We start from the raw sequence: 13,892 nt of genomic DNA, 5'->3' as shown, positions 1-13,892 counted from the left end.
CAAGAGAATTGTTTTAATCCATAGTCACGGTATGCAATTATTGCAACAAAAATCCGAATGGATTTCAGTATGGCTACAGGAGAAAGATTTCACCAAGGTTAACACTTAACATTTGCTACTAGCCTTGCTTTATATGTATGGATATTCCCATCAATATCAACCTTTTATTGTAAACTATTTACAACCTATGAATTTTATTCCATCAGGAGGGTCGACCAAGGTTCAAATCTTGTTCCATACATTGTGTTCAATTCGGATTCCATGGGCTCGAGCCATCCTTTTGAGTCAACACTTGACTCTGTCTCTGCGTAATTAGTAGGTTCATCATCTTCAATTAATAACACCTGATCAGTAATCGTGGATTCGCACCTTCTTCAAGGTCGAATGATCCTACTAAATTTGAATTGCATATTTTTCTTCAAAGGTAATTTCAATTATAAACAAGCAATCTCACAATATCAATAAAAACCTAATTTCAACAAATAACATATCGGGAATTTAAGGTAGCGGCCACAAAATAAATAACACACATTCCTTTAAGAGAATATTATAGACTACATCTAGGCATCCCGGTGTACATATATATAAACTCCTCTTGTTACAGGGCATCTCCTAAATCCTTGTCTTTTATGATTTGTAATTTAATGATATGAAATCATCTATTGTGAGTTGATGTCAAGGTTTAGTGGGTTGACATTGGATTTGGAGTGGATTATGTTAAATTTTGGCAAGACATGAGCTTTTCACTCCAAAAACTCACTTTTTATTTTTTATATGACATATACAAATGATCATAGTAGTTGTCAAGGTTTAACGGATCAATATCTGGTCTAAAAGTGGATTTCACTAATGTAGTGATCAATTATGTAACATTATTTAATTTTAGTTATTTAACGGATCGCAAGACTAAGCCCCCATTTGGCCCCCCTTTTTGGAAAATGAAAATAGATGGAATAGTATTTTTTTGAAAAATGAGTGGTTAAAAGAAAAAGAAAAGTTTTGGATTTACGTGTAATATTATTTTATGGAAGATTATGTTATTGAAAATAGGAGAAAGAAAAATATAATGTAATTTAATGGGAGCCAAACCCGGGCTAATTTTAAATCACACAAGTTTCAGCGACCATTTGCGAAAATATCTCGTTAGAAATAGACGAAAAAGATTACGATCATTTAGTGCTATTTGTGTCAAATTCCCTATATACTAATCTAAGGTCCACAAGGACTAAAGTACTCCGCCCAGAAAAATCATGGGGAAACATGAACCCAATTCCCGCCCTCAATTCCAAACCTAGCTGTATAAATAAAATTTCTCCCAATTCCTGAAGCCATACGCCATATCTATTTTAGGCTGCAGATCCGGGAACCGGAGAATTCGCCATTGGGAGAAGCAACCTTTTTCTTCAACAATTTTATTGTTTCCACGCTCATGACGGTGTTTTGCTTCAAATATCCAGATTTGATAGGTCTGTGTATTGTAGGGGGGAATTGTTTATTAATGCTATTGTAGTGTTATATAATTACAGAAGTTTATTTATTTAAATTGTTTGAAATACCCGTTTGTTTTCATTGGATTTCCTAAGATTTTAAATTGTTTGAAATACCCGTTATATTTTGATTCTTTGTTTAACATGTGGCTCTGGGGTTTAATTGATATTTGAAAGCCTTTGTGTATGTCTGATGTGAAGGTCAGTCGAAATTTGAACTGGGATAACTTATATTGCCAAAAATCATGTCGTAATCTGAGTCGAGATTCTGGCGAGGTGATACCTCCTGCTGTGCATTTAAAATCACATATCAGCATATAAAGTTTTCCAAATTCAAATCACATAAAAAATTTAATCTTGAAATATATATATATATATATATATATATATATATATATATATATCTTGAGAGAGAAAAGATGGAAGGAATGATTTTGCTTTGTGCCTAATGTCAACTAAAGCTCTTGATTGGGCGCTTCTACCCTCATACCTAGGTCAGATAGGGATCTTTCTGTTCACAAGTAGTTTTGTTGGTTGGTTAATTGGGCTCATTTTATTCATGAAATGGCTTCATCCAACCAAAGATGTACGTTATTCATTTCGGTAGTCAAATTTTTTTTTTTTTTTTTTCCATATGTTCTTATGTCTATTTTTGACAGCTATGTAATATATTGTAATTGTTTGTTTCTTTTTTAAGACATTTGAAAATAAGGGTTCGGAGGTTAGGTTTTTACGGAGTTTCTGGACCTCGACATCTCTAAAATACTCTGATGGGAAGATTTAAGCCAGGCCGTCAGCCTTCATGTTTGGGTTCTTACAGCTTGTGGTGTTATTGTGGGGTTCTGAGGGGAAGAAGAGCTCAGCGATGCTGTCCTCCCTTGGCCAATCCTTGCGACTGAATACTACTTGTATGACAACTGGAGGGTAATTTTACCTGTAGAGTTCGTCAGAAAGGTTAGATAGAGAAATTTAAGGAGACTAGAACCTAAGGAGAAGGATGATGGTGAGCACACTGAGCTGGAGGACACAAAGGATGAAGAAGGCAATGACACTGAGGCTCCGCATTCAAAATTTGCTGGTAAAAAGAAAGGAAAGGCCAAGAAAGATGGAAGCAATAATGCATTGAGTGCTTCAAGTTTTGGTTTGCTTGGAGAAGGAGATGAGGATAATGAAGATTCAGGAATAACAAAGAGAATGTTGATTATGAAAAATCAGGATAATGAAGTAGCAGGTTTTGCACCTTGTGAGAAGCAAATTACTGTTCTTCTTAAAGTTGGAAAGGACGAGAGAGCACTGAAAGTGGCGAAGAGGAAGTTGGGCACCCACAAGAGAGCAAAGAAGCGTGAAGAGATGGCATTTGTTCTCCGGAAGATGAGGTGAATGCCAGTAATATACAGGAGGTGAATGCCAGTAATATAAAGTGTTAATATAAACATACTAAATTGTACAATACTGAAGTTTTTGCATGCGTTGTTTCAATGGACTTGAGCACTTCTGTTGCTTATTGGATATCTAGTTTTATAATTCTTGATTTTTTTCGTCTGTATTTTGGCAATAAATAGTTAAATTCATCCCTTTGCTGTGTGCGTGCTCACAAATTGTTTTAATTTGAACCATACAGGGCTGCTGGAGGTGGAGAAAAGAACTAAGTAAACTGCTGCACTTGGATTTCTCGTTTTGATTTGATCATTTGGAGAAGTTTTTCATTGAAGGTTTTGCTAAACATTTTGGTCACGTGGGCTTATAATTGTGATTATGAAATGTAGTGAGTCGTACACTTAGCCCCCGTTTGGCCCCCATTCTCCCTTTCATTATTTTTCTCTCTTTTATTTTCAACCATACAATTTTTAATAAAATAATGTTACATGCAAATAAAAAACTTTTCATTTCTTTTTAACCTCATATTTTTCAAAAAATATTATTCCAACCATTAAAATTTGAAAAGAATGGAGCCAAATTGGGGCTTAATTTGAAAAGACAGAGGAATGGAGTACTCCGTGTTCAATTTGGAGCTTCAATTGATTTCCATTTCCTTTACCATTTTATTGCATCGACTTAACTTATTTGATTTGAAAATTATGAGTTTCTACCAATTGATTTAATTGATAGTTAAAAATCATTCTTTTCTTTGATTGAAAAATAAATGATGTCAATGTAATTTTTGGAGGAAAATAATCGTACATTTCCCATTTTTCATGGCCACAGAAGTAGATTTCCCATTTTTCAGTTGAAACTAGATTTCGATGCTATCAATCACGTGTGAGGTATGTGTCTTATAAAAGAATCGTAAAGAAAGGGTAAAGCCATCGTTAAAAAATCATGATTTTATGAAGCAACTATTTTTATTTTTTATTTTTTGAATCACCAACCAAAAATCCATGTAGAGCCTTTGGGAATATTTTGGCATCTACTTTGCCATTTGGTACAACACGAGTTCTCAATTACTGCAAAACAATCATGAAATTATTTTCTGCTTAAAATGGGGACGTTGGATGTCTACTTATGTATGATCAACTAGTATAAAATGAATTAAAGATTGAAATTCTACGACAAGCAAGATTTTTTAATTACAAGCAGAAATTATTGTAATGTATGTGTTGATATCAATTTCTCGCACTATTCCAAATCAGCAAATCTCCAACCAATTTGGGATTCTACATCCTTGAGTTTCCTGCATTAGGCACCAAGGTCATACGGGAAAAAGAAGTTGGCGACTGTTGTCACTTTGACGGTCAACTCAATCTCCAATAGATCTTATCACGACACGTATTACAATGCAAAGAATAAAACTTAACTCTTCAAATAATATTCTTCAACAAAACATTCCTCATCTTCCTCAAAAGCCACAAAAGGTAAAAATCAACAGTAAATACCTTCGACCACATTCAAAGCATAAAGAATCAAATTAGTCCCACCGCACCTTTTTGGATGTTTAATATCTCTTCTGGGTGTGTCTTCAGAAATAAAATACCGTGGCACAACTAGTGGTAGTGATAAAGTGGCATTACCTTTAACATCTGAATTAGAGTGAGACGAATTCTCTGATATAGACCCTTTACTATGCTTAAACGGTACTTAACTAGTCTCAATCTCTACCTAAGTACTTATTTCATGTTGATTTGTATCAAAAGATTCTATAGAACCCTGTAAGATATATAATTTAGGACCTTCTATGCACTTTCATCACAATACAGATACATTTGGTAACCTTCAGGACTCCATCTTCACATTGTATTTGTACCATTTTGAATCAAGAGTACTCTAGGAAATAAGATTTATCTTCAAATCTGAATAATGTCATATATTGCCCAGTGTCCTGATAGTCCTATCAAATGTTTCAATTTGACCCATCCAACACCAGTTATCTTACAAGATACATTATTTTTCATTACCATAGAACCTTGGAAATCTGTTTCATATGTTGAAAATGAATCCTAATTAAGACATATATGAAACATGTAAGTTGTATCAAGAATCCAATCCTCGTCATGGTTGGAGTTGTCGTCAGAAATAACTAATTGGTTTCACCTGAATTTTTTGGCCGTTTTCCCTTCTAATTAGCATCATCTAGTTTTTTTCCTTTATTCTACAACTTATAGCAATCAAATTTAATGTGCTCCTTTTTCTTGCGGTACTTACAAATTATATCGTATCTCTTGAACTTAAATCTGTTACTCACATAACCACCATGGCCTTATCCATGAGCCTTTATCAAATAAGATGCGTCATCTTCTCTTTTGAAAACAGAGAATCATATATTTTTTCAATGGTAGGAGTATCACGACTGTACAAAATAGTATTTCTGAAAGACGTAAGAAGCGGTCAGTGAACACGATAAAATCAACCCTAAATCTTCCTCACTATACTTAACATCCGAAGTTTTTAGAACAACGATAATTTCCTTAAAGACAATTAGATGATTTTCTAGAGATGTGTCTTCTGTCATATAATAAGAATATAATTGTTGCTTCAAATGTAGTCTACTGGTTAGACTTTTCGTCCTGCTTAATTGATCCAGTTTCAACCATAAGGCAGTGATAGTTTTCTCTAAACAAAGTCTTGAAGAAAATGATTCGATGGATAAAGATGAATTTGAGATAAAGCCTTTTGATCCCTATGTTATTTCTCCTCTAGCGTTCAAGTTGAGGGTATCTTATCAAATCCCAACAAAGCATCATTCAAGTCCGTTGAATGAATATTGCTCGCATCTTTACCTGCAATAACGAAAATCTATTGTTGCTATCCAAAAACAAAATATCATACTTTATAGTTGTCATTACGGAAAACAAGAATGGACAATATGAAAATAATAACAAGAACATAAGATTCACATGAAAACCCAACTAGGAAAAAAATTAGGGGTGGAGGAGAATAATTAACTAATATCAAAATATGTAAGGAGTACCAATTATGTTGGATGATGGATCATCTTTCAAGATATATAACTACCCTAATATATAATTGTTTCGTTTTTTTCTATCATAAATGTACGATATTGAACAAGTAATGTAATGGACATTTGAGTCCAAATTATCGTTTCCATGAGAACTATACTTTAGTACTTACTATAATTTCTTTATAACTACTATTTGACAATGCAAACAAAGATTTGTATATTGTGATTTTTAATCTAAATATGTGGATGCACGCAACAATTAATTTCGAATTTAAATAATGAACAAATATTAGAGCAAAATAATTTCACTTATTGATCACCTTTAAGTCTTAGATCAAGATTCACAATCTAATACAATATTTGGTCAAATTCTCCTACTGTATTCAATTTATTCATCTCGAGTTCTCATTGAGCATATGTAATTAATTCAATTCCATTTCTCTATGCAAATCAATTTCAGTAAAATGAAATTTTGGTTATAAGAATTCCTTTATGATCGCAATAATCAGTATAAGTATCTCTACATGTTATACCAATTTATCGAATTTTACTATATGGTCTAAATCTTAAACTCACCTCTCGATTCGTAAAAGATTCACAAAACCATAAAAGTAGTGATTTGGTAATTCAATAAATTAAACACATATCAAAATCAACACAGAAGATAAAAGAACAAAAATCTTGAATAAAAGAAATAAAGAATTTCGAATATGTTACATTATTCGCCCTAATATTAAATTTAGTTATTCATAACAGCAGCAGAAAAACAAGAAGTTGTATTTGAATGCAATGAAAGATGTATAAAAAGAAATTAATCTTAAAACAAGATCTTCATTTTCCAATTAATGCTTCAAAACGTGAATTTCTTGATGTTTTCCTCTCTTCAATTTCTTCCTTGAATCTCTGGTTGCATTCACTTTGTCCCAATGTGTGGAATTCCCATAAAAGTGTCAAAAACTTGTATTTATAGTTGCCTTCCACGTTAATATTGAATATAGAGTTTTTATAGATTTCAAAATGGGCAGAATCTCGCCCTAGATGGATTAATTTGCAATGCTCGAGAGCGCCAAATCCTTGTCGCCTTTCACAAGTTGTGGAGCCTCAACGCCACACCTTAGTCATGGTGGTGCCTAGGAGCTACTCGTTCTTTCATCTTCATGATTTGACTCTTTTGCCCTTTTGTGCATCTTTTCTTCTCAATCTATGTCAATAGCTTTGTTTAATCATATCTTTCAGTGTCTTTCACTATCACACCACTTCTACAAAACAACAATAATAAACACATTAAAAACGTTCACTACTCATAACATTCAGCTAACAATCAATAACAGAGTGTTTGAGTTGAAATAGAATTATAAAAACTATTAAAATAGAAATTGGAGTAATGTTCCAATTAGCCCGTCGCTCGAGCGGTGGCCTGGCCTAGCTCTTAGAGAGTACTTGGGTTCCTGAAATGTGTGCTCGAGTGCCTCCTACGGGATTGGTGAGCGATTTTACGTGATTCCTTCTCCTAATTTGACTTGGATTCCTTCAAGATTTCTTTCAGTCATACTACCAACTCCCAATAAGCCTCCAATAAAATCTCCAGTAAAATTCGGATCACACCAAAACTTTAACAAATGCCCACCTTAAGCTTTCAAATATTTTATCCATTTAGATTTATCGAAGAAGTTAACCATGGAATGGGATTCAGTTTCCCATATTTTGACAATTCATTTGGCTCATGTTTGATTTAACTAAAAATTGAATTTTCTAGTAAATTTTGATAAAAATTGATGAAATATATGATTGAAAAGTAATAATTGTATTATACAAAATGAATTTTAGAAAAATGAAAACCAAATGAAAAGCTCAATAAAGCATCCAAAGCAAGGAACTTATGAAAAATGATTTGTAGATTCGACTTTAAATTGTTTTAAAAATAAGACTTACACACAGAATTTGAATTTGATACAACTGATTTTTTTTATTTTTTTCACACTACTCAAATTCCAAAAATAAAATACTAGCACGAGAACTTATACTTGCCGATGTTAGATACTCTTTACTCATCGATTAAATTTATTTGTAATTGTGACAATTGAAATAAAACATTATTATTATTATTATTATTTTTAATAAAACGATTGTATTAGTTTGAGTTTACATTTATTTGTACATCATTTTGATACTATAAATAGAGTGCTTGTGTAGTTAAACACATTAAAATTTGATCTAAAATTTATAGTCCATAATCAGTAAATAGTGACGATCACTTTATTTTGATAAAATAAAATTCATCTTTGACTGTTGTAATAAGATTGAGTGTTCATTTTGAATATATTAAACTGGACCACGTGAATTTTTTTTTTTTTGTAACATTGATAACACAGATTTAATTTATCTTGAACGTCATACGTAACCTTGATCCCAAGTGGTAATGTACTTCAACTCTTAACTTGAAGTTCTTTGAGGGCATCAATGGGTGATATCTCTGATCAAAATCTCGACGTTTCTAGTGAATTAAAGTAAAATAACCTGAAAATATGTTCGAAATATGGAATCCGCCTTCTATTTAATAGGCACAATTATGACCTGAAATGATTTTGTAGTGGATGGTTAAATCTGAACTCAATAATTCGACATCGATTGATAAAATAGTATTGCAATTAGATAGGCTGTTGAAATAGTATTGTAACATGATCACATATAACCAATGTTATAAAAATCAGACAAGGCCAATCGGTTCAATCTAGTTCATCATGAACCAGGTAGATAATCAGTCCATTTGTTTCTTAAAAATAGTGACTATCCATAGAAAACTTGACAAATTGGATGGGTAATAAAAAATCAGTGAATCGAAGGTAGTCTCAATGAGTTTTTCGGTCGATTTTGACCAAAAAAAAAAAAAAAAAAAAAAAAACTGGGTCGATTTTGACCAAAAAAAAAAAAAAGAAGAAAACACTGAAGGAATCTCCAATTGTTTATCTTATTTCTCTTATTTGTCCAATGCTCAAAGATAGCCAAAAATCGAAAGAAATTATAGAGCTGGTGACAAAAAAAAAAAAAGAAAAAAGAAAAGAAGATGAAGCTGCAATGTAGAGAGCAGAGCTGCAGGACAAATCAACAATTTTGGAGCAGCCTACGTCGCCTTCTTCTCTATTTGGGTTTTGGGGGTCGGTGATTAGATATGTAGGAAATAGTTTGGGCCTATTCAATTTTGCTTTACATGTCCATACATTTGGGCTCATTTAATGCTGAGAAAATTCCATATTTAAGACATTTATTATGACCCATTTCAAAATTTAAAAATAAGGTTTAAAACTTAAAAAATCAAATATTAATTAAATTTTATTTATGAAATAATTAAATAAAAATATATTTTATTAATTAAATATATTAAGGTCACAATCACAAATTACTTCTCGATCACAAATTAAAAAAAAAATTTTAATTATAAATTATTCATTGGTTACATATAACAAACTTTATAAATCACAACTTATTTAACGATCACAAATTATCAAATTAATTAGTTACAAGTTATTTTTCTATCGCAACTTAATAAATTGTAAGTCACAATCATATTTTTAAGTCACATTATTTATTCATCACAAATTAAACAATGTTGTGATCTCAATCAACCAAATAATTGATTACAAACACTATATGTCACCCACCTCACCCCAACCCCATCCCCATCCCATACACGAGCGCCACACGTCTGATGAAGTTAGTACCCAAGAAAGTAAAACTATCCAGTTAATTTTATTATTTTGTTATTCTTCAATGTTTATATTATTTTGATGATGATTTTCTAATTATAATTATACGTTATTGTGACTTTCTATGCAGGAAGCGTAAGTATTTACACCTCATAATTCCCATATTAGTGAGGTTGTGAGGTGTGGAGAATCCAGCAATATAGATAAGTAAAAGTTTCTTGTGTACTAGACTTTTAATTTTTTTTTTTTTTTTTAAATGTGTGTGTGTATTTTACCTTATGTCGTGCCTTGCATTATTGTAATACACACATATGCAACAAAAAGAAGGAAATAGCTCATAAATTGAATCAAGTATATAGGCATTGCATAATTGTAAATGGTCAACTTTTGACCTGTTTTATTGTCACTATTTTCAACTGACGGTTAAAGGTGAGGGAGGTTGACCTTCCTTTTCTTATGAAGACTAGTGAGGAAACGTGCGTTGCACATTAGTTGGATGAATTTGAAATATAGGTGTGTACTGGTTGTCGATGGATATATACCAAATGTATTGGTGTAACTATATATACATTGGTCTAGTGTAGCGGAATAGTTTGGAAGAAAATGAATGTTATGTTTTAGTTAGGAAACCTTGTAGCATTTTTGAATTGTAAAGAGAGGAAAAAGTGCAATTTCTATGAAAACTTTTTTGAGATAATTAACTGGAGAAAGTGAAATGGATGAACATAAAAATCAAACATTTTTGGTACACACAAATATAATTACAAGTAAAAAAGTCTCATGAAGTAGGGATGATAATTTGGCTCGCTGGCTCGGGCCACTCGTGGCTCGGCACGGAACCGAGCTCCAATTTGGGTTCTCGAGCTGAGGCTCGTAGCTCGAGGGCTCGGCTCATGGGCCTTTATATTATTATTAAAAAAATATTTTTTTTAAGGCAGCAGGCTGCTGCTTATATATTAATATTTTATATAAAAAAATAGTAAAAAAAAAAACAAGCCTGCCCGGTAGCTCGGGCCGAGCCTATAAAAGCTCGGCTCGGCTCGAGCCAAAAAAAGCTCAAACATTTTATTCGAGCTGAGTCCGAGCAAAAAATTTTGGCTCGCGAGTTGGCTCGACTCGTTGACATTCCTACATAGAAGTGTCAAAGTTCCATTGGTTTGGTCTTTTTTGTAAACCATAAACATCAGAGATTCGTTATTTAATAGTTCAAACACACATGTATCGTCGATTCATAGCTTTTTTTCTCTCAGAAATCTGTCCAACCTACAATAAGACGTTGTATTACGCTGTTTGGTCTTAAATTTGTAGTGATATCCCAGTTGTGATGTAAAGATTCGTGGATCTGAACTGAACATATGTTTTGGCAGATGGTGTCTTGCAAACCTTCCTGGTATACACTAGAAAATCATGGATGAATGATTTATTTATCTTAAAATTAAAATTATGTGGAAGAGTTAAATATAGAATGAGGCATTAAAGATAACACCTACAATTTCCCAATGACTGTTGTGATTGGGTCTCAGTGTTACTTCGAATATGGAATTATCTGTATGTGAAGCTTCATCATCCACAGGAATATCGGAGTCATATGTGACTTCCGATCCAGAATGATCAAATATCGTCATATTGAATGTGAAATTTTCATTATATTCAAATACTAGAACATAACCATTTTATAAGTTATGATGATCGAAAAATTGCTCCCATCCATTAGCTAGATATATTTTTCCATCGATTCTTTCTAATCGTATTGTGACAATTGTACCATCATATGCAGTTAATCATACTATATCACCTAGTTTGTGTCTCCAATAATTGACAAAAGATGTGCTTCCATCGCCAGCAAATGGACTTGATGGAGTTAAGGACTCGATCCCATCACTGCTCACATTTGGATGTTTTAAAGAGTATGTACAATAAAAATCACATCGTATTTGTACTCATCTCCTCTATTTTGTAGTTTGGTAGCTTTGATGTAGAAAAATAGGTGATTCTCTGCTTTAGAAGTATTGATTAATTTTATGAAATCTGGCTTCTTCTCTTGTTAAATAGGAATGCTAGATATGATAATCTAATTGGATACATAAATATATGTTTTGTGTAGATACTAAAGCTGTTAGTTTCATCAATGTGAGTGCAGAGCATTGTAACAACTTTTCAGCAGGTTCTCCTATCATCCTAGCTTCAACAAATGCTAATGAGTCTTGTCACTGAATAAAAACTCTTGCTCTATGGAAAGATTACATAATTATTAGAAAATACAGTTTGTAATCTTGAAATAGTATATATCTTGGAACATCATTATATACCTTGAAATAGCACGAGCTTGGGAGTATCTACAGAAGTAACAGCAATGGATCTCTTTTAATTCAGCATAGGTAGATTTGTTGCAATTGCTACATGACATGTACCAGAAAGATTGATCTTTATTTGGTATTATCGGTTTTGCCTTTAACCAAAGGTAGTTTTACTTTGTGAAGAAAATAAAATAAGGATGAGTTTATATATATATCATTGAGGTTTTGTAGATTTGCATCCACCCTACATGTAGTTAGTAAAACAAGAAATAGAGATGATCTTATTTCGAAGTTAGAATAAACTTTACATCATCGTAAGAAAATTCCTGGACTATTTATAGCTGAAGAATAAGTAAGCATGTAGACTAAAATTTAAGAAAGTAATTACTAAGATCTAAATTTAACAGCTTCTTTGAAAGGAGCATAAATGATGAAAGAGCATTTAGGTTTTGTTGATATTGAAAGCCCTATCACATATAAAATGGAATTTCTTTAAAAAAATTTGTAAATAAACAACACTCATTGTAGATCTATGCATTTAATTATATTAAAATTAATTATATAAAACTTACCGTTAAAAGATGTTACTTTCAGTTGTTTTGCAACAATAACGGATTTTTGAATCAATTTATTTGAAATAAGGCTGCATTCTTTTTCAACAAAACCATCCCACTAGTCAAAACCACTACCTCAAATCTAAAAAATGTGAAGGCTAAAAATATTTGGTGCTGAAATAGTATAAAAATAAAGTGGCAAAGTGACAAATGGTAGTGGAAACTTGTTGTCAACAAGAATGATATCTTGAACATAAGATTGAGATCCAAAATGTGTTTGAATTAATCTTTTTATTCATATATCAATAGTTGCTCCAAGTATAGTTAAAAAAAAAGACAAATGATTAGTAATTATAAATCGAGAGATAAGAATAATAGTTAAAGAAAGAAATTAGGAATTAAAGATGGCTGTGTTTGAATCCATATATTTCTACAGCTAATGAAAATGAGTAAATATGTATGTAGAAGATAAAAGGTGACTGTAATCTTCTCGAATTTCCTATATTCCGATTGTTCCTATAATAGTCCATTAGAATTCACCAATAGAATCTCTGAACTGAGATGGTGTATATCTTACATTTGCATTATATATTAAGTATGTTTTAGACAGAAGCAAATGGCCTTCCAAAGCTGCTATGTTTAAATAAAAAATTGTAGCCTGCACCTTATGCCCCTTTAGAACAAAGTCAAATTTACAAAGAAGTAGTAGATAAAATGCAGTTAAAACATTAGTTTGAAGTAAATATGTGGTAAAGTTTTAAAAATGAAAAACATACTTCTGTATCAATTATTGTCATCTTCTAGTATTTGGAAGCACCATTTCGAGCTAGTTTTGGAGCACCTTTTTCAGCTACTACGACTTTGGTTGTCCAATTATTTTGTCCTGGATAGATAGCTGGGATTAATCTGTAGTTTTTAGCCATTCTTTTCTTCTTCTTCTTCTGCATATAGTGATGTAATTTATACATGAAAGTAAGTCTATAGAATATTATTTTATTTGAAGATTTTGCTTGAAGTATTTAAAAGATTTTGGTCTAACCATTTAAAATTTGAAGTAAATAAGGAATTATATTTTTTAAAAATTTTACATTTAAAAAAAGTTTTACACAAAATTTGAAAATATTGATATTTTATTAATTATAAAATTATTTGGGATTTTTTAACACCATTCAATGCTATATCTACTTTTACCATAAAATCATGTATCACCAAGCTTTCTCTATCTTCTTCTACTCTTCCCATTTTCAAGTCTTCCATCACAAGGAAAAAAGCTTTCATCATAAAGAAAAGAAGGTATTTTCATATTCTTTTTGCTCAGATCTGAGTAGATAAATGTGTTTTAGATAGAAAAATGCGTAGATCTATGAAATGAAAAAGCAGACTACGTGCACGGAAGATATCTATACTGGACGAAGCAAAAGTTCTGTGCAGCATGGAGCAAATTATTTTTTTTT

General features: G+C 31.8%; 1 long non-coding RNA gene across 1 annotated transcript; it reads left to right on the top strand.

Annotated features, from left to right (window-relative positions):
* The first annotated feature begins 1,262 nt into the window (after positions 1 to 1,262).
* LOC111390564 lies at positions 1,263 to 3,355 on the top strand. The gene is made up of 3 exons (XR_002701937.1): positions 1,263 to 1,466; positions 2,185 to 2,887; positions 3,109 to 3,355. It is a non-coding gene; the product is annotated as an uncharacterized LOC111390564 (long non-coding RNA).
* The last annotated feature ends 10,537 nt before the right edge of the window (positions 3,356 to 13,892 follow it).

Source organism: Olea europaea, unplaced genomic scaffold, assembly GCF_002742605.1.
Source record: "Olea europaea var. sylvestris unplaced genomic scaffold, O_europaea_v1 scaffold69, whole genome shotgun sequence".
Classification (NCBI taxonomy): domain Eukaryota; kingdom Viridiplantae; phylum Streptophyta; class Magnoliopsida; order Lamiales; family Oleaceae; genus Olea; species Olea europaea.
The sequence above is the reverse complement of the archived record's forward strand: the minus strand, read 5'-3'. Positions and strand labels throughout refer to the sequence as shown.